The sequence below is a fragment of the Budorcas taxicolor genome, chromosome 3 (genome assembly GCF_023091745.1).
Source record: "Budorcas taxicolor isolate Tak-1 chromosome 3, Takin1.1, whole genome shotgun sequence".
Lineage (NCBI taxonomy): Eukaryota > Metazoa > Chordata > Mammalia > Artiodactyla > Bovidae > Budorcas > Budorcas taxicolor.
The window spans coordinates 34,732,474-34,752,661 of NC_068912.1; the positions used below are offsets into that span (position 1 = coordinate 34,732,474).

Genomic DNA, 20,188 nt, shown 5'->3' on the forward strand with positions numbered 1-20,188 from the left:
CTTTCCTGAGTTCTACGTGATTATACCCCTGAATGCTTAATTCAGCTTGGTTAAGTATCAGATATATTTGTGGAATGCTGCTGATAGGGTGGAAAATAGTGAGGTAGTGGGGCTTACTACCAAAATGGGTAATGGAAAACAGTGAATGTGTTGTGTTAAATAACAAAAATGCTTTAAGCATCAAGAAGGGGGTAATTAGACTGCTGGAATTTTCAGGAAGTAAGTGGGACGTGAGAGTGAAGAGCGAAGAGAAGGTGGCGAGGTTTACTTCGTTATCCTTTATTAATAGACCATCAGGGAGGAGTCTTGAGTCACGTCTAATGCGCAGACGACTCATCCGGAGGCGACAACCCCCTCCGCCCTCTTCGGTACGCGGGGTCACCGGCCGCCAAAGGGTCTGCGTCCCAGCTGCCGGTCTCTCACGCAGTCGCCGCGCCGAGTCTTCCTCCGAGGCCAGCTGCTCCTTTGAGCGCTAGCAGGGAGCCGGTCCACCAGGCCTGTCCCCACCGCGCCCCGGGGTGGGGCCCGCCCCGCCCAGCCTACTCTCCCTTCGGCGCAGGCACCTGCCTGGCCGCCCCGCTCGGCGGGGTCCTGAGGCGCCTCGGGGAAGCGCGCCGATTGGCTGCGGCTCGGGGCTGGTGCTTGGCTCCGGCGCCGCTTGACAACCGCAGTGTGCGAGAGGCTGAGCCGAGCGGTAGCCGGCTTCGGGAGGGGCAGACGCGAGGAAGGACGGACTGACGGGCTGATGGATTGACGCGCTGGGGGCAGGAGGCAGGACCGACGCGAGCCCAGACCGCCGCCCTCGCGCTCCCTCTCCAGCCCAGAACCCGCCTTTTCGGGGCCCCGTCCTCTGGCCTCCCAGCCGCTTTCTCCTCCGTGGTTTCTCCGGGCTCGACCCGGAGCCCTCAGGTGAGCGACTCCTGGAGGCGGAGGCGGGGTCGGGCTGCGCCTCGGGTTGTCATGGTTACCCGTCGCCGCCGGTCACCACCTGACCGGGCGGCGACCCTGGCGCCCCCAAGGGCGGCGACCCTGGCACGGGAGAAGGGTCTTGGGTAGGCTGGGGTGCTGACTGGGTGGGGACTGGGGTCGTGGGTGAGGCCCCGGCGCCGCCGGCTGGGGGCCAGGCCGCGACTGGAAGCCGCCGCTCCTGAACCACACCTTTGCCTCGCTGCCAGTCCGGCTTTGCCGACCGAGCGACGCCCCTCGCCCTGGCACTGTCCGTCTTTAAGCACGGCGGGTGCCCACCTCGCTGCTGCTGTGGAGCGGGAGGGCAGCTGACAACGCTGATTCTTTCTTCCTCGCCCCTCTGCCAAGCCCGAGCGACAGCCGAGGGGCGCGCTCCCGTCCCTTTCTGGGCACGCCTTGGCCCGGAGGAGGGGAGGGCGCTGCGGGGCTGGGGCAGCCCCGCGAGGGCCGGGTTGGGCCTTCCTGACGTCAGTGGTCAGTGGCTGCAGGCCTTTGGGGGTCTGGGTGGAGTCGGGGAGAGGGGCCGCGACTAGATTTGGAGCTGGGGTTGGACCGGAGCCCCGGGGGCGCCTGCGTGGGAGAGGAGAACGGGAGCTTGTAGAACTCATGGGGTTAAGCCGCTTGCTTATGTTGGGGAGAAAAGAGATTGGGGCTCCAGCTCTGGAGCGAGGCCTTGGCCGAAAAGGGGCAGGGGAAAACAGGGGAGGCATTTGACCAGCATTTGATTTTTTTGCCCCTTTCTGTACCCAGACGTGCAGTTAGTAACCACGCATGGTATCTGAGGAGAGCATTTTTGGCAACTTGGTTCTCTCTGCATAATGAGAGGAGAAGTCTTTGTTCCACCCAGATTCATAGGTTGTGATCCTAACACTTACTTCCCTACCCTTGTTGGTGACTTAGAGTTCTTCAAGAAGTTAATGGCACAGAGATTAACATGTAAGGCTTGAATATGCTGTAAATATTTTTTTCCCACAGTAAATCCAAGTAGATTTTTTTGTCTCCAGGGTTGGCATGTGTTGCCTTGAAATTTTACTGTAATAGAATGGAGAACCGCCTAAGAGCCTATTTTCCTTTATATAGCGTATTCCTGGGTCTCATTTAGAAGGAAAATGTAATGAACAATTTTACCTTAGGTTTTAGTGGAATGATTGCTTCTACATAGGAAGGAAAAATTATCATAGTGACCAGCCAATTAAGCCATAATAATGTATTGTTAGGGGAAAACACACACACACACACACACACACACACACACACACACACACACGCTTGAATTTGACGCCATTATAAATAAGCAGTTTTTTGTGAAGGAATTTTAATCTGTTTTCCACCCACTTTCCCACTTCCTAATTGTCTTTTTTTCTTTTTGAAGCCAGTACTAGGATTATATCATAAGAGAGCAGGGTGCTATCCATTCCTAGTTACATAATGTGTTCAGTTTTTCTGTTTGTGAAGCCCCGTTATCAATTACTTACTAAATAGCGTTTGATATGCTTGACATATGCTGCAGTTTGAGAAACACTTCAAAATAAGTGTGAAAAGATGCGGTTTTCCTTAGTAGCTTAGTAAGCTGAAAGTCATATTGCCTGGATTTAAGTTTCCCTCTGCTACTGATTGTAATCTTGGAAGATCTGCTTACCCGACTAGTCTAATTTCCAAATGATAATACCTGCTTTTGTTTTAGTCTGGGAATGAGCTGTGAAGCTGAACAAAATAAAGTATTTGAAAGCACTTTGGAAACAAAATTTAAAACATCTGTTGATTACCTTTTAATAGAATGGAGGGTTGACAGGATAATTAAAAATTCCTGAATGATCTATTTATTAGGTCCAAGACCTTATTTCTTACAATGGCCTAAAGAGGCTTATAAGAAACTATTAAAATACATCTTTACTCCTTGGCAGAGGTTCTTTATTACTGTGGTGACATGGCGAAAGGGTGTGTTCTTTCTGTTTGTGGGTCAGGATTGCTTTCCTGGTTTCAGTAGGACGTTTTCATAGTTTAGAAAATAAGGCTATGGCCAATAATTCTTACTTGAGTTTCATTTGGTATTAAATAATTCTTAGTGTACATCATTGATTCTTGATCAAGAAATAGCGTACTTTATCCCCTCTGACCTCTGGTTTTCAAATAGGAGTATTCAAGATAAGCTGAAATGTGCCAAGAAGTAAATTTGTGGCCACAGAATATGACACACATTTATGGAATTGTCATCAATTTCCCTTGATGACTTGGATTAAAAATTTTTTTTTAATATTAAACAAGATACATGGAGAATGTAATATTGACACTAATTTCTAAGGTAAAATTCAAAGAAATTATGTGTCTATAGGCTCTGTGGGGATGGGTTCAGTTTCTTTTGTCGTTTTAGAGAAAAGTTTTAGAAGAATTGCCTTAGTCCTGGTAGCTCAGATGGTTAAGCGTCTGTCTACAATGTGGGAGACCCGAGTTCGATCCCTGGGTGGGGAAGATGGCCTGGAGAAGGAAATGGCAATCCACTCCAGTACTATTGCCTGGGAAATCCCATGGACAGAGGAGCCTGGTAGGCTACAGTCCATGGAGTCGCAAAGAGTCGGACACGACTGAGCGACTTCACTCACTTTACTCAGCTAATGAATGAGAAATTACTTGATAGGACAGGAAATAAGTTGAGTTCACTTTCTGAAGCTTTGACATTCGGCTCCAAATTACTTGAATCCTAACTATCCTCTCTTGTTTTCACCCCTATACAGGCCTGAAGGTTATAATGGAAAGGTCACAGGATTTTAGATCCAGTTGTCCCATTCTTGCTTCTGCACTTTTTGCAGTGTAAGCTGAGACAAGTAACTAACATCTCAGAGTATTAGTGTAATCTTAGGTAAAATGAAGTTAGAAAGTTGTGAGAATTAATATAGATGATCTATGGGAGTGTTTAGCACAGGACCTGACATAGTGGCTGCACAGTAAATGTTAGCATGTTTTTCCCTTCCCATCTCTGCATGTTAGGGTGTTAACACTCCTTCAGACACATTCTTAGCAAGATACCTCAGTATTCCTCTGAACTTCCATGAAATTTTATTTGTCATTTCTTATGTTACTCTTTACTTTATATTTTATGTATAATGTTTTTGTACAGAAGACTTTAATCCATGTCTTCAGGTTAAATCCATTGCTGACCCTTGTCTAAGAATACTTTTTCCATTTAATTTTGAGACCATTGCATTGAATAGCCAAAACTTACATATTTCAACTGATTTTTCTTTTTCTTTTGAATTTGTTTTTGTTTGAGTAAAAAGATACCGTTACAAAACACCACGCCCTCCTTTATAAGCCCTTTTCTGTGTTTTTTCTTCTTGTTCACTGTAGTAACTCAATCATTGTAACTCAGGGATGCAGCATGATGCTAGCACATGTACACAAGTATTTTTAAATGAGTACTTCAAACATGTTTCTACAAGTAGGAGTCTCTCCATGTGTCATCTTTAACATAGTTGATCTAGTCAGGATTCCCAGTGTTTTAAAATTACACCTAGCTTTTTTTTTAAAAAACAAGGTAAACTTTTTCCAGATTAAATTTTTATATTTTATTCACAGCACAGTAGCTCTTCCAGAAAATTTTCCAGAAGATCCCCTGGAGAAGGGAATGGCAACCCACTCCAATGTTCTTGGCTGAAAAATTCCATGGACAGAGGAGCCTGGCAGGCTACAGACCATGGGGTCACAGAGTCAGGCAGGACTGAGCGACTAACACATGTAACACACAGCTCTTCCACAGCAGTTATTAGCACCCCTTTTGACACATTGTCTGAGGACAGTGTCCTTACTTTATGAGTTCTAAAGGGGGAGAAATTTACATTGCACCAGTCACATTCACGTCACTCTGTTAGGAAGTTGATCTCATTTTACAAGTCAGCACTATTTTAGAGAAAAAGTACTACATGAAAAATGGCATAAAATTTTTACACTATTTTTAGTTGATGCATTTGATTTAAATAATGAATTTAAATAACTCATTCGAGAAATGAATGAAATTCTATGACTAAGTGCCAAGTTTTGTGAAACCTATTGAAAAAGAAAATGGAACTTATATAAAAATCTTTGAGAAAGCTTTATAGAACTGAGCTAAAATTGGTGCCTTAATGTCCATTTTGATTTAATATTTTTCCTTTCTTCGCTTCCAGTTTTATTGAGATATCATTGACAAACAGCACTGGATAAATTTAAGGTGTACATAATAATTTGACTTGCATACATTATGAAATAATTATCATAAGTTTAGTGAACTTCCATCATTTCATATAGATAAAAAATTTTAAAAATAGGAAAAAATATTTTCCCTTGTGATGAGAACTCTTAGGATTTACTCTCAACAACTTTCCTGTATAATATTGTTGTTGTTTAGTTGCTAAGTTGTGTCCGACTCTTTGTGAATGCATGAACTATCTAGCCCACCAGCCTCCTCTGTCCATGGGATTTCCCAGGGATCAAACCCAGGTCTCCTGCATTGGAGGCAGATTCATTACCATTTGAGCCATCAGGGAAGCCCCCTGTTTAATATACACCAGTGTTAATTATTTTTATCATGTAGTACATTACATTCCTAGTACTTGTTATCTTTTAACTGGAAGTTTTTACCTTTTGATGGCCTTCATCCAGTTCTCCTTTCTCCTCCTCCTTACCCCTGATAACCACAAATCTGGTCTCTTTTTCTAAGAGTTTGAAGTATAATTTTTGAAGACTATGTAAGTTCCTGTTATATAACATAGCAATTTGATATTTCTATACATTTCAAAATGATCACCATGATAAGTCTAGTCACAATATGTCACTCTATAGAGACATCACATGTTAATAGTTATTGTCTTAGTCCCCACACTGTACATTTCATATCCATGACTCATTTATTTTGAAACTGGAAATTTGTTCTTAATTTTCCTCACCTGTCTCTTCCTCCCCTTACACCTTTCCTCTCTGGCAACCACCTGTTTGTTCTCTGTATGTTTAACTGTTTCTGTTTTGTTTTTTAGGTTTCACATATAAGTGAAATCATTCAGTATTTACTTTTCTCTAACTTATTTCACTTAGCATAATACATGGCAAGATTTCATTCGTCTTTTTTTTTTTTTTAAGATTTATTTATTTTATATTTGGCTGTGCTGGGTGTTTGTTGCTGCTCAAGGGCTTTCTCTCGTTGTGGCAAGTGGGAGCTAGTCTTCATGTGGTTCATGGGCTTCTCCTTGCAGTGGCTTCTTTTGTTGCAGAACACAGGCTTTAGTGCAGGGTCCTCAGTAGTTGTGGTGCTTTGGCTCAGTAGTTGTGGCTTGTGGGCTTAGTTGTTCCATGGCATGTGGAATCTTCCCTGACCGGGGATAGAACCCGTGACCCCTGTATTGACAGATGGATTCTTAACCATTGGACCACCAGGGAAACCTTTCATTCATTTTTTTGGCTGAGTGGTATTCTATTGTGCATATGTGTGTATACCACATCTTTCTCCATTCATCTATTAGTGTGTACTTAGGTTGCTTTTGTATCTTATTTTTGTAAATAATGCAGCAATGAACATAGGGGTTCTTATATATTTTCTAACTAGTGTCTTCATTTTTTTTCAGATAAATATCCAGGAGTGGAATTGCTGGGTCCTGTGGTAGTTCTATTTTTTAATTTTTTGAGGAATCTGTTTACTGTTTTCCATAGTGTCTGTACCAGTTTACATTCCCACCTGCAGTTCACGAGGGTTCTGTGTTTTCCGTATCCTTGCCAACAGTTATTTGTTGTCTTTTTCAATAACAGCCATTCTGACGTGTGTGAGGATGTCACTGGTTTTGATTATTAGTATTTCCCTGATGATTAGTTGAGCATCTTTTCATTGCAGTCTGTATGTCTTTGGAAAAAATGTTTGAATCTTTTGCCCATTTTTTAATCGGGTTGTTCATTTTTTGATGTTTTATGAGTTCTCTGCATATTTTGGATATTAACCCCTTGCTATATATGTTGTTTGAACATTTTTCCAAATTTTGCTTTTTAAAAAATATTATTTTGAGAGCTTGGAAATAGAATTGGGTTGGTTTTCTTTCTAACTTTAGGAAAAGCTTTTGAAATGAAATTCTGGGAAGTACCAAAAAACAGTATCTCACAAATAGATGATGTAAAGCAACTTTAGGTGTCTTGTGCTCATTGTATAGTACCCACATTATGGGAATTGTTAATTTCATTGTGTACAGTTGTTGACCAGACCACAACTGGAGGGAGTATTGTGTTCTGTTTCAGGTGCTTTAAAGTGAGGTTAACAATTGTTCAGAGGAGAATGACTAGTATTGTAGGGAATCTGGAAGTTATATAAAGATTGGTTGAAGGAAGTAGAGAAATAGACACAATGATTGACAGACTCAAATGTGTAAATTTTTAACATAACAAATTTTTATTGTGCTGACCCTAAAGACATACCTAGATGAAAGCAGATTTCAATGCAATATTGGAAAACAAAATAAAATGCCTTTTTATACTTGTGAAAAATTGCAGGAATTCTGCATTATGTATTGCTGTGTAACAAATTACCCCCAACTAAGAGGCTTAAAACAACAAATATTCACTTTACTGTTTCTGGAGGTCAGGAGTCTGGGCCATGCCAGCTGGGAGCCTCTGAGCTTAGGTCTGTCTTGAGGCTGCAGTTAAGCTTCTCTAGAGCTATGGTCTCACCTGAAAGCTAGAGTGGAGAATGGTCTCCTTCTAGGCTCAGTGACTCGGACCTCTGTTCCTTGTTGGACTGAGGGCTTCCACTCTTCACAGACTGCTGACTGAAGACTTTCTTCAGTTCTTTGTTACTTGGATCTTTCTACCAGGTTTCCTCATGACGTGGCAGCTGACTTCCCCCAGAGAGAGCAGTTTGAGAGAGGGCACACACCTGCTCTTGGAATGGAAGTTACCATCTCTTTATAAATCTTGGAAGTGACACCCCAACACTTCCAGTCTGCACTTGGGTACAAGTGAGTTACTAAATCCAGTCCACACTCAAGGGCCAGGGACTATGAAAGGGTGTAAAAACAATAATAGTCTCACTGGTGACTGTCTTAGAGACTGAGACACGTACCTTGGGTGGGGTATAGAAATTTTCTGTCATTAGAGGCGTTTATGTAGACATTGGCAGGCCATCTGTCAGAGATGTGCTCAGATATTCTGTACTAAAAAAGAGAGTGGACAAAGGTACCTCCCAACTTAATTCTATGATAAGTTTATAAATGCTAAGGAAGTAGAAAAGCTAAGGATGGAAAACTCAATTAAGTGGGTAGTTATATAGTATACATACTATTGTACTTCTTTAAATAGTTAATGCTTATATAGTTGTGGTTTTTTTAGTATGTTTTCAAGTTTTTGTGACTCAGTACATTTTCTTATGTTTCTAAATATTCTCCTGTATAATAGATACAGTTGTATACCTACTGACAAACTCTTTTTTGTATGTTCAGTTTTTGAAGCATACTCAAATATCTTAAGTTCTACTTTTCTCATTGAAAACAAGTGTGGGAGTAAAAAAAAAAAAAAAAACAAAGGATAATTTTAATCTATTTTACAAAGATGACCTTGTCTTCAGGTGTGACAGAAAACTATACTAGAGATAGTTATATTTCATTATATAATTAAAAGTGAAATTGTGTTCTTTAGATAAAGCATCACTTACCACAAATAAGGTAAAACACACAAACAAGCAAGTAAATAAAGAATACTGCATAAATTTATATGAATATTCACTTTGATCTTAATTGGTAAGCATTAATTTGTGATTAGAATTTTAAATTAATTTTATTATGAACATTACTCTTAAAAACATTCTGCCTATCTTTTTTTTCCTGCCTATCTTTTTTACATGTGTTTTTATAGGTTGAAATTTTACTTAATAAACATTTGCATTTTTACCATAAGCTGCTATGATAATTTAAGGAATAAACTATTTAAAACTTTAAAAAAATCTTTGCAAGATTAATACCTAAAACTTTTGACTCCGAGTGAGGAGACCTTGAGTTTCTTATGCTTAGCTCTGCCTAATGTCCAATAATAATTCTATAGTCAAGTGGTGGCATTATTTCTCATTAGTCAGTAAGATTCACATTTTGAATAGTTCTAAAGAAGTTACTTGCTTTGGTCTGACCAAACTTAACCCTCCATGTTTCTCTTGAAATCCGTGACACAATTTGTGAACTTTATGATTGGAAAAGTATTAAGTCTGAGACTGGAGAACTCAGCAGAGATCCAGTAGACCTTAAACAAACCCAGTGAACCATGTTGTAAACAAGTGATCTAAAACAGTGTATTATTAACATTTTGCCACACCCGTGTGGCATGCAGGAGCTCCCCGACTAAGGAGGGACCCCATGTCCCCTGCATTGAGAGCATAGAATCTTAACCACTGGACTGCCAATGAGGTCCCTAAAAAAGTATATTATTTAAGAATAAAACAAACAAACAAAGAATAAAACAAATTTTTCACATACTTCCTTTTTAGATCTAAAATTCTTATGCTTTAAATTAGCACCATAATTTTGCTTTTGGTCGTGCTCCAAAAACTAAGTTATGTTCAGCAGCAAAGCAGTTTCAATTTGAGCAGCAGCTATTGAAATTTATCTAGTTTCTTCTTCCTCTTCTGGGATGGTATCTAAAAGCATTCAGAATGATACAGTATTTGACATACCGTTGTCTTTTATCCTGCAGTACAGCCTGTAAGAAAACCAGGCTGTCCTGAACCTCTGGTAATAGAATTATTTACCTTTATCCCAAGAAGGTTGGGAAAGCACCAGGATCTGCATGTGGAGTGTGCCCAGGCCAAATTCCAAGGAATTCATGCTGTGAGACCTAAAGTTCTTATGAAAGTCAAAGTGAAAGTTGCTCAAGTCGTGTGTGACGCTTTGCGACCCCGTGGACTGTGCAGTCCGTGGAATTCTCCAGGCCAGAATACTGGAGTGGGTTGCCATTCCCTTCTCCAGGGGATCTTCCCAACCCAGGGATCGAACCCAGGTCTCCCAGAGCATTGCAGGCTTATGAAGTTGTCTAAAAAGTATAGACCAACATGTAGTGGTTCCATATGTGCTACATGTGTTTGTGACAGGATTAAATGCACTTTCCTTATCGAGGAGTAAAAAATTGTTGTGAAAGTATTGAAAACACAAGCCAGAATCAGAAAGCTAAATTAAAAAATGAAGCTTTTTTGAGTAATAAAAAGATCAAAAAGACGTAAAATAAAAAAAAATCATTTAGACTTCCCCATATTCGATATGGCTTTTCAAAGGTACTTTCAAATCTGGTTTGTTTTAAAGTCAAAAGTTAAACAGCTAAGGGACTCCCCTGCTGGCTCAGTGGTAAAGAATACGCCTGCAGTGCAGGAGATGTGGGTTCGATCCCTAGGTTGGGAAGCTCTCCTGGAGGAGGGCATGGCAACCTGCTCCAGTATTTTTGCTTGGAGAATCCCATGGACAGAGGAGCCTGGTGGGCTTCAGTCCGTAGGGTCGCAAAGAAGCAACTGAGCACTCACAGATGCAAACAGCTAGAGCTCTTTCAATCTAAATTTTTGTTTCACTTTGGAGGTTTCCTTCTCTCCTGTCATTTTCAATACTGCTTGTTTTTTGATGGCAGTGTTCATTTGGATAACATAATTTGAAAATTAACTGGAGTTTATTAAGTAAAGGTTAGGACTTATATTTTACCAGACGTGGAGAGATCTTTTAAAATAAAAACTGTAGTCTTTAAATTCATTTCAGTATCTTACACAGTTGAGCTAATAATTTTGTCTCTCTAGCTAAAAGGGTATATTTAAAACTTTGATTAGATTGTTGTTAATGTAGACTTCTAGCTTATTTACCCACCCTATTAGCATTGTTTAATAGAAAAACTATGAAAAATGATAGAACTATGGACCTCTGTTGGAATAATTTTTTATATTATTCGAGTTTGATGAAGGTTTTTCATTTTGGCATATTTAGATGACTGTGTGTCCACTTTATGTTGTTCCTTGTTTTTGTATTGTTGCCCTTTCTTTTCTTGGAAATCAATGTGATACAATAGAAAGAACTTTAGTCAACTTATGGTTCCAGTCTTGTCCTAGAGTTTTTGTCTACAGTCTTTTCTTCGTTCTCTCCCTTCCTGTTTCTGTTTCTGTGTCTGTCTTTGCCTATCCTCTCTGGCTCTGTATTTCTGTCTTTCACAGTCAAAAATTCTAATTTTCATTGTTACAAAGCTTAGGTTCGGGATTGGAGAGGAGAACGCAATTTCTTGCCTGTCAAGATAAGGCAACGCAGATGTTTTAAGGAAGTAATGAAAAATTGATCTGAAAATTAATCTAAGTATATATATTTGCCTCCTTTTTACCCCTTTGTTTTTTGCTACACAGTTAAATAGGTTCCTTCAGTTACTTTTAAGAAATTTCATGGATGGCGTTGACATCGATGTTGATATCGGAATTTATGTCCTGACATGTTTCTGAAAGAAGTATTCAGCTGCTAGTGAGATGTTCACCCTTAATATAAATGCTGGGCTAAGTTTTTGAGCATACAAAGCTTTGTGTCTTCATCTGTAAAATGGAGATAACATTGTCAGTCTTATGATTGTTATAAAGATCAATTAAGCAATATAAGATCCTACAATAGTTTTTGTGCCCAAGAGTTTTTGCATTGTAAATATAGCAGTTAATCCTGTCTTTGGACTTGCCTTGTGGCTCAGGTGGTAAAGAATCTGCCTGCAATGTGGGGGACTTGGGTTCGATCCCTGGGTTGGGAAGATCCCCTGGAGAAGGGAATGGCTACCCACTCCAGTATTCTGGCCTAGAGAATTCCTCGGACAGAGACACTTGGCAGGCTATAGTCCATGTGGTTGGGATTCTTCAGTACCTGATACCTTGATATAGAACTTTTGAGATCTAATTCTGTGATTTTTTTTCATTTTCATAGTTTTTTTCTGTTAAATTAAAACTTTTATTTGTATAAGAAATGTATGTATAATTAAATAATACATGAATATATATTTGTTATAAACCATTCAGATGATGTTGAATGATGAAGAATAAAAAAATCTCCCTTCAATCCTTTCCTTTCCTAGTTTCCTGCCCTCCATCCAATCTCATTCTTTTCATAGGTAACCACTCTGAGCAGTTTGATATGTATCCCTCCAGCCTCCCTTTGTCATTTATTTAAATACAGAGATACTATGCTCTCCCTTTTAAGAGAGATGAACAGGCCTATTTATATTCATCAATTCATCAAGTATTTGTTGATAGCTGTATTTTTCTGTAATGTGTCTTTTTACTGTTAAGGTACAGTAGACATACATCACTGCATTAGTATTCTATAATATGAATTTACCAAAAATTAACAATTCTCCTATTGATGAGAGCTTGGTTCATTTCTAATTTTTCTCTATTACAAGCAAATCTTAAAGAACATCTTTGTATATGTTCAGTTCAGTCAGTCAGTCATGTCCGACTCTGAGACCCCATGAACCCCAGCATGCCAGGCCTCCCTGCCCATTACCGGCTCCCAAAGTCCACCCAAACCCATGTCCATTGTGTTGGTTATGCCATCCAACCATCTCATCCTCCGTCATCCCGTTCTCCTCCTACTCTCAATCTTTCCCGGCATCAGGGTCTTTTCAAATGAGTCAGTTCTTGGCATCAGGTGGCCAAAATATTGGAGTTTCAGCTTCAGCATCAGTCCTTCCCATGAACACCCAGGACTGATCTCCTTTAGGATGGACTGGTTGGATCTCCTTGCAGTCCACGGGACTCTCAAGAGTCTTCTCCAGCACCTCAGTTCAAAAGCATCAGTTCTTCGGCACTCAGCTTTCTTTATAGTCCAACTCTCACATCTATACATGACCACTGGAAAAACCATAGCCTTGACTAGATGGACCTTAGTTGACAAAGTAATGTCTCTGCTTTTTAATATGCTCTCTAGGTTGATCATAACTTTCCTTCCAAGGAGTAAGTGTCTTTTAATTTCATGGCTGCAGTCACCATCTGCAGTGATTTTGGAGCCCAGAAAAATAAAGTCTGACACTGTTTCCCCATCTATTTCCCATGAAGTGATGGGACCAGATGCCATGATCTTTGTTTTCTGAATGTTGAGCTTTAAGCCAACTTTTTCACTCTCCTCTTTCATTTTCATCAAGAGGCTCTTTAGTTCTTCTTCACTTTCTGCCATAAGGGTGGTATCATCTGCATATCTGAGGTTATTGATATTTCTCCCAGCAATCTTGATTCCAGCTTGTGCTTCTTCCAGCCCAGAGTTTCTCATGATGTACTCTGCATGTAAGTTAAATAAGCAGGGTGACAATATACAGCCTTGACGTACTCCTTTTCCTATTTGGAACCAGTCTGTTGTTCCATGTTCAGTTCTAACTGTTGCTTCCTGACCTGAATATAGGTTTCTCAAGAGGCAGGTCAGGTGGTCTGGTATTCCCATCTCTTGAAGAATTTTCCACAGTTTATTGTGAACCACACAGTCAAAGGCTTTGGCATAGTCAAGCTGAAATAAATATTTTTTTGGAACTCTCTTGGTTTTTCGATGATCCAGCGGATGTTGGCAATTTAATCTCTGGTTCCTCTGCCTTTTCTAAAACCAGCTTGAACATCTGGAAGTTCACAGTTCACATATTGTATATGTATCTTTGTACATATTTGTTATTTTTGCAGAATAGGTTCCTAGAAATGGAATTGGGATTGGTGAGTCAAAGAGTATATGCATTTAAAATTTTCATAGATGAAAATTTCATACCCTCAAATTCTCTCTTCAAAAGTCTGTCCCAATTATATTCTTTCTTTCATTATGTATTTTTAAAGATTTTTGGTCATACTGTGTGGCATATAGAGTCTTATTTCCCCAACTAGGGTTTGAACCTGTGCCCACTGTTGTGGAAACATGGAATCCTAACCACTGAATCCCCAGGGAAGTCCCCAGTATTCGTAACAGAGTGTGTGTGAAGGGGCATTTACTCATACTCTTGCCAACTCTAGATACTATGAAGTCTTTTAAATTTTGCCATTGTTGGTATCTTACTTTAATATTACCAGTGAAGCTGAACATCTTTTCATCAATTTTTTGGGTTATTTTTAGTGCTGTGAATTGTTGTTCAGCTGGAATTTCGGGGGAGATACTGATTTGAGGATGCTATTTTTATGTTCTGGATGGTAATCTTTTAACCATTTGTATTATATTTGGTCCTTGTCCTTTATCTGTTACCTTGTTCATGGCAACTTCTGTTAAATGGAAGATTTACATTTTACATTTTTAGTGCCAAATTTGGCAGTTTTTAAATTTACCTTTTCTGGATTTTATGCAACTGAATTACACAGCATGTGTCTACCTATCTTGTACATTGTTTTAGTACTTTAGTAATTAAATGTATTTTAAAAATATTTGTGGGTTTGAATATGAAAATAATACAAATACTTTTATCTCATAAAGAAAGATTGAAATAATATTTGAATAGAATCTGAGAAGAGGGTCTCAGTTTATGAAAAAAATACAAATCATTCTGAAATGTTATTGCTTTGTTATATAAATAATGAATATATTATATTCCTTACATGTCTAATTATTTCCAGTTATTTGCAATTGGAAAGTCATTATGTTTGATTTGTGTGTTGTTTTAGTCGCTCAGCTGTGTCTGATCCATTGCGAGTCCATGGACTGTAGTCTACCAGGCTCTTATGTCCCTGGGCTTTCTCTAGGCAAGAATACTGGAGTGGGTAGCCTATTGCTGCTTCAGGGGATCTTCCTGACCTAGGAATTGAACCAGGCCCTCCTGCAGTGCAGGCAGATTCTTTACCAGCTGAGTTACCAGGGAATATATGTTTCATATGTAATATTTAAATTATAAATATATAAATTTCATATAAAACATTAACAGTTTTTGGAATAGGTAATAATTGCACATGGTCCAAAATTAAAAAGGTACAAAAGGGTGTATAGCGGTACCATTTTTCTTCTTTATTATCCATTCCATTTCTGTTGTTTATTATCCGCTTTTCCCTCTTGGAGACAACCAATTTTATCAGTTTCTTGTGTCTATTGCCAGAGATATTTTATGCATATATACAACATATTTTTATGTTAATTAATTCTTTTCTTTTTATAGCTATTTAAAGCTGCACCTGCTTTAAATGTAATTTGTTCTTCAGGCTAAAAATCATTCACAGTTCCAGAAGGTAAATTAAAATAATTGATGAATAGAGAACAGCTGTCAGCAGTGAGAAGGGACACATGCTGCATCGTGCTTGCTGATTAGCAGACGTGACAGGGCCTTGCAGTTAGAAGGGCTTTTCTTTTGTTTACTTAAATGATCTAAAACAAAATCTTTCTTTTCTCTTGTTAAACTGACCTTAGAATCAAAGACTTCTGATTATTCCAGACTTGCTGCTAAGAAAATATACTTCCTGTTATTGAAATGTGAGTTAAAACAAATATAAAACTTGAAGGAAAATCATAGAAATTAGGCAAACTAAATAACTCTCTTATTTTATGTGTGAAGAAATTGAGGCCAGTAGAAATTAAGTGGCTTGCAGTGTCACATTGATATTCCTGAAGGACCAGATATTTGCAGTTAGTAATCTGGCAGCAGTGTAAGTTTTTGGAATGCTCTTTTATTTAAGAGCTAGGAAGTTTTTTCCTCCCTCTTTTTCTTTCTTTTTTTTTAAAGGAGAAGTTACAGTAGTCTTATGTTGCAGTTTGATATTTTATAAAAAATCTTCATAATATTTTATTTCCTCATCTGCATTGCATCTGCATTTTGCCTGTAAACTGGAATGGTGAAGCACTGTTGTTCAGCATTAGGCACTCTGTAATTCTTGGAAAGTTAAAAGAAAGCAGTGTTTATTGTTTAGGATGGAGATAGGGATTAATGGAGGCTTTCTTAAACACATTTTTTTCTTGACTATAAAATATTTAATGGATGTGCCCTAATTCCCTTAATCTTATGCTTTTGAATCACTCTTAGCCTTCTGCATTTTCTTCCTTCGTAATTTGTATTATAAGTTAGTGAAAGTACCTCATTGCAAAGGGACGTTTAAATACCTATTTGTGTTTGGTTAGAAAGCTGATAATTTTTCATGAAACTTTTTTCATATCTATGTATAGAAATAGACATAGAAGTCAGTATATTTCTATTATCATTCTTTTTTTTCTTATCTATTGCTAGCATTTTACCTTTAATCTTAGATTTCTAGAAATAATTTAATTTTTTTCCCTCTAATACATTCTTTTAATCTTGATTCACTTAGATAGTTTTCCAGGAGTCCATATAGAGACCCCATCTGGAATTTAGTTTCTGTAGATGTTAATTGTATATTAGTACTAAAATACTGACCTCTGTCTAGCTCATTTCCAGATATATTTACTTTTTAAAAAAACTTTTTTTTCCTTACTTCATTATTAAATATAAGTAAACATTTATTTCTTAGAGGAAAATTCATAGAGTTCATGTTTTGTGATTTATTTTTTAATAACAAATCTTTTAGTATGAAAATACTAAGACAATCTGATCCTCCCTACCCCAATTTTTTTTCTGTTTTTGGTGGAATACACTTTATTGTTGGCCCTATATATTATAAATTCTGCTTGGTGAGCACACATATACTTGGGCTGGCATATCTACCTAAGTTGTTGTCAAGGCTGATTTGGCTGAATAGATTGAAGGGCTGGAGCTTTATCCTTTAGAATGACTTCTTTTTTGGCCTTGCCATGGGATCTTAATTCCTTGACCAGGGATCAGACCTGGATCATCGGTAGCGAAAGCATGGATGCCTAACCACTGGACCGCCAGGGAATTCCCTTGAATGGGTTTTATTTTATTTATTTATTATTTTTTCTAATAAGTAGATTAAACATGTATTTCAAGTACTTATTTTAAATGTATATATATTTTCAAACTTTTTCTTTTGTATTAGAGTATGACTAATTAACAATGTAGTTTCAGGTGAACAGTTAAGGGACTTAGCCATATATATACATGTATCCATTCTCCCCCAGACCTCCCTCCCATCCAGGCTGACACATAACATTGAGTCAAGTTCCATGTACTATATACTATAGGTCCTTGTTTGTTATCCATTTTTAATATAGCAGTGTGTACATGACCTTCTGCAACTTCCTAAGTATCCCTTCCCCCTGGTGACCATAAGCTTGTTTTCTAAGTCTGTGAGTCTCTTTCTGTCTTGTAAGTAAGTTCATTTGTATCATTTCTTTTTAGATTCCAGGTATAAGGGATGTCATGCAATATTTCTCTTATTCTGTCTGACTGACTTCACTCAGTATAACACTCTCTAGGTCCATCTGTGTTGCTGCAAATGGCCTTATTTCATTCTTTTTAACAGCTGAGTATTATTTCATTGCATGTATGTACATCTTCTTTGTCCATCTCTCTGTTGATGGACACTTAGGTTGCTTTCATGTCTTGGCTATTGTAAGCAGTGCTGCAATGAACATTGGGGTGTATCCTTTTGGATCATGTTTTTCTCCAGATATATGCTCAGGAGTAGGATTGTAGAGTCATGATAGCTCTATTTTTAGTTTTTTAAGGGTCGTCGATACTGTTCTCCATAGTGGCATCACTGACTCGATGGACACGAATTTGTGTAAGCTTGGGGAGTTGGTGATGGACAGGGAAGCTTGGTGTGCTGCAGTCCATGGGGTCTCAAAGAGTCAGACATGACTGAGCGACTGAACTGGACTGAACTGATGGTGGTTATACCAGTTTACATTTCCACCAACAGTGTAGGAGGGTTCCCTTCTCTCTACACCCTCTCCAGCATATGTTGTTTGTGGATTTTTTTGATGATAGCCGTTGAATGGCTTTTAGAAGAGTTGCAAACAAAATCATCTACTCTGTACTCTTTTTTTTTTCCTTGTGTGATAATTGCTCTACAATATGGTGTTGGCTTTTGCCATATATCAACATGAATCAGCCACAGGTATACATAGGCCCCTCCCTCCAGACCCCCCCGCTCCAATCTCCCAGCTTATCCCATCCCTCTAGGTTGAGCTCCCTGTATTAAACAGCAAATTCCCACTTGCTATCTGTTTTACATGCAGTAATGTATATGCCTCCATGCTGTTCTCTCCGTTCGCCCAGCCTCTCCATCCCCTACTGTGTCTACAAGTCTGATCTCTGTCTGTGTCTTCATTGCTGCTCTGCTACTCTGTACTTTTTAAGAGAGATTTCTTCATTGATTTTTTTTTATCTTAAATTAATTCAAGTAATAATTATGAACATTTATATACTTTCTGTCTCATTAAAAATAATTTTAGTGGTTTCTAAGCTAGTAGAATCTTACTGATTTATAGTCCCCCTGAGGGAAGAGGAAGAGGCATTTATTACTGAATTCTACTTCTCCGAATTAGAGGAAAATCTTAACTTTGTAGTGGTTAATAGTTTAAGAAGATTAAAAAATGTTGAAAATTATGCTTTTATATGTTATGTTTAAAACTATATACAGCTAGGATTTTGGGAGCTTTTACAAATGCTGCAGTAACACAGGGTATGTTCAAAAAGAATAATTCTAAAATATAGTCATTATGTACCTATGTTTTATGTTGTAGCTAGCAACAGTAGAGTTTATAAGAGTTAAAATTCTGGGTTGGATAATTAAAGTACACTTTTCTACTGGGAATTCTACAAACTTACCGTTTAAATTAATTTTTTAAAACCCTGAATAATTCCGGTTAGTTAAGATATATTTTTTGCATCTATTCAAAATCTAAGTATAAAATCGTTGTAAAATATGTATTGTTAAAATATACTACTTCTTTTAGGCTTTATTGATTGATCAGAAATGATGGCAGCGTGAAACTTGTGGTTATGATTTAAATTTAAGTGAGACTATTGCCATAGATTCATAGTATAATAACTCCAGAGTTACTTAGTATTAAACTGAATGTTGAATAATATGAGGCCTATAAACTATTTAATATCATAGTGTGTATTGAATGTTAGAAAGTTATGGTCTCAATTCTGTAGTAGGTTGTGTATGTAATTGGTATATGGTGATTTAAATGAAGTGCCCTCTAAGAACTTTTGAGGCAGCTTTACAGTTATTTTTCTGGGAGTTAAATTAGCAGTGGCTCATTGGTAAAGAATTCTCCTGCCAAAGCAGGAGACGTGGGTTTGATCCCTGGGTCAGGAAGATCCCTTGGTGGAGGAAGTGGCAACTCACTCCAGTATTCTTGCCTGGGAAATCCATGGACAGAGGAGCCTGATAGGCTCCACGGGGTTGCAAAGAGTTGGGCATGACTTAGTGACTAAACAACAACAATTCTTTTCTAGTAAGAACTATCTGAAGATTTGGGGAATGCTAAAATCAGTGGGCTCTAGGAGTAATCTCAGAGAGACAGTTGTGAAATATGGTCAGAATTTATTGAATGGAAGTATCATTAATTTTATTGTACAAAGTCTATGAACAGAAGGGTAGTCAGCTCAGAAGACAGCAAAGGGAAACCCAAAGCATGAGAAATTGGGTGACTGGCCTCTTGGGGGAGAATTTGTGATTTGTCTGTTTCCTGAGGTAGGCTTGTTCTTATTGTGGAGATGGATGTATGAGATTAGCTTAGTCTGATGTCATTATATATTTGAGTCATAATTACTTTCCCATGCTCTGTCCTTTGTTTACTCCACCTAAGAGAAAAAATACGCTCATCTGATGAGCATTCTAGTCTGCCACATGATTGTAATTAATTCTCATTATGAAGAAATAAATTGTCAAAATAGTAAACAAATTGAAAAAAATAAACCTGTATGCATACATGTATATATTTATATTTCTGTGAATTTGATTAAGGATAATTGGTCCTGTGGGAGAGATGCTGTTTTATCTGATCACGTTTGTTTGCAACCAGTCTCTTTAGCTTGCTATTCTTTTGTATTGCTCTGAGCCTGGACTTTTGAAAACTGCAACAACTTGGGGCATTTAAGTTGTGTGGTCTCATCTTTAAAATGAGAATGTTGACCTAATGCTCTTCAGAATGCCTCTTAGTTCTAATTCTTCATGATTAACTTGTGAGCTCAGTTGTATCACTGCAGACGTAACAGGTAAGAGAAGGGATTTGAAAGAACTGAAATATCATTGATGTTTATGTTGATAGTACCAATATTACTTAAAGTTGCACGTTTCAATCAGCCTTGTTTTATTTGTTTCCAAAGTATAGAGTACAACATTGTATGTGTTGCTGCTACATTCTGTAAACTTCTTAAGGACAGAGTGAGTACAGGA

The 20,188-nt window shown here is 38.4% G+C and overlaps 1 protein-coding gene across 1 annotated transcript in view; it reads left to right on the plus strand.

The window, feature by feature from the left end:
- The first annotated feature begins 714 nt into the window (after nt 1-714).
- Nucleotides 715-20,188, plus strand: part of WDR47 (WD repeat domain 47) — a 61,890-nt gene continuing 42,416 nt past the window's right edge. Inside the window, exon 1 of the mRNA XM_052636877.1 lies at nt 715-909. The gene's annotated coding sequence lies outside the window, so the exon portion shown is untranslated. The remainder of the gene's footprint in view (nt 910-20,188) is intronic.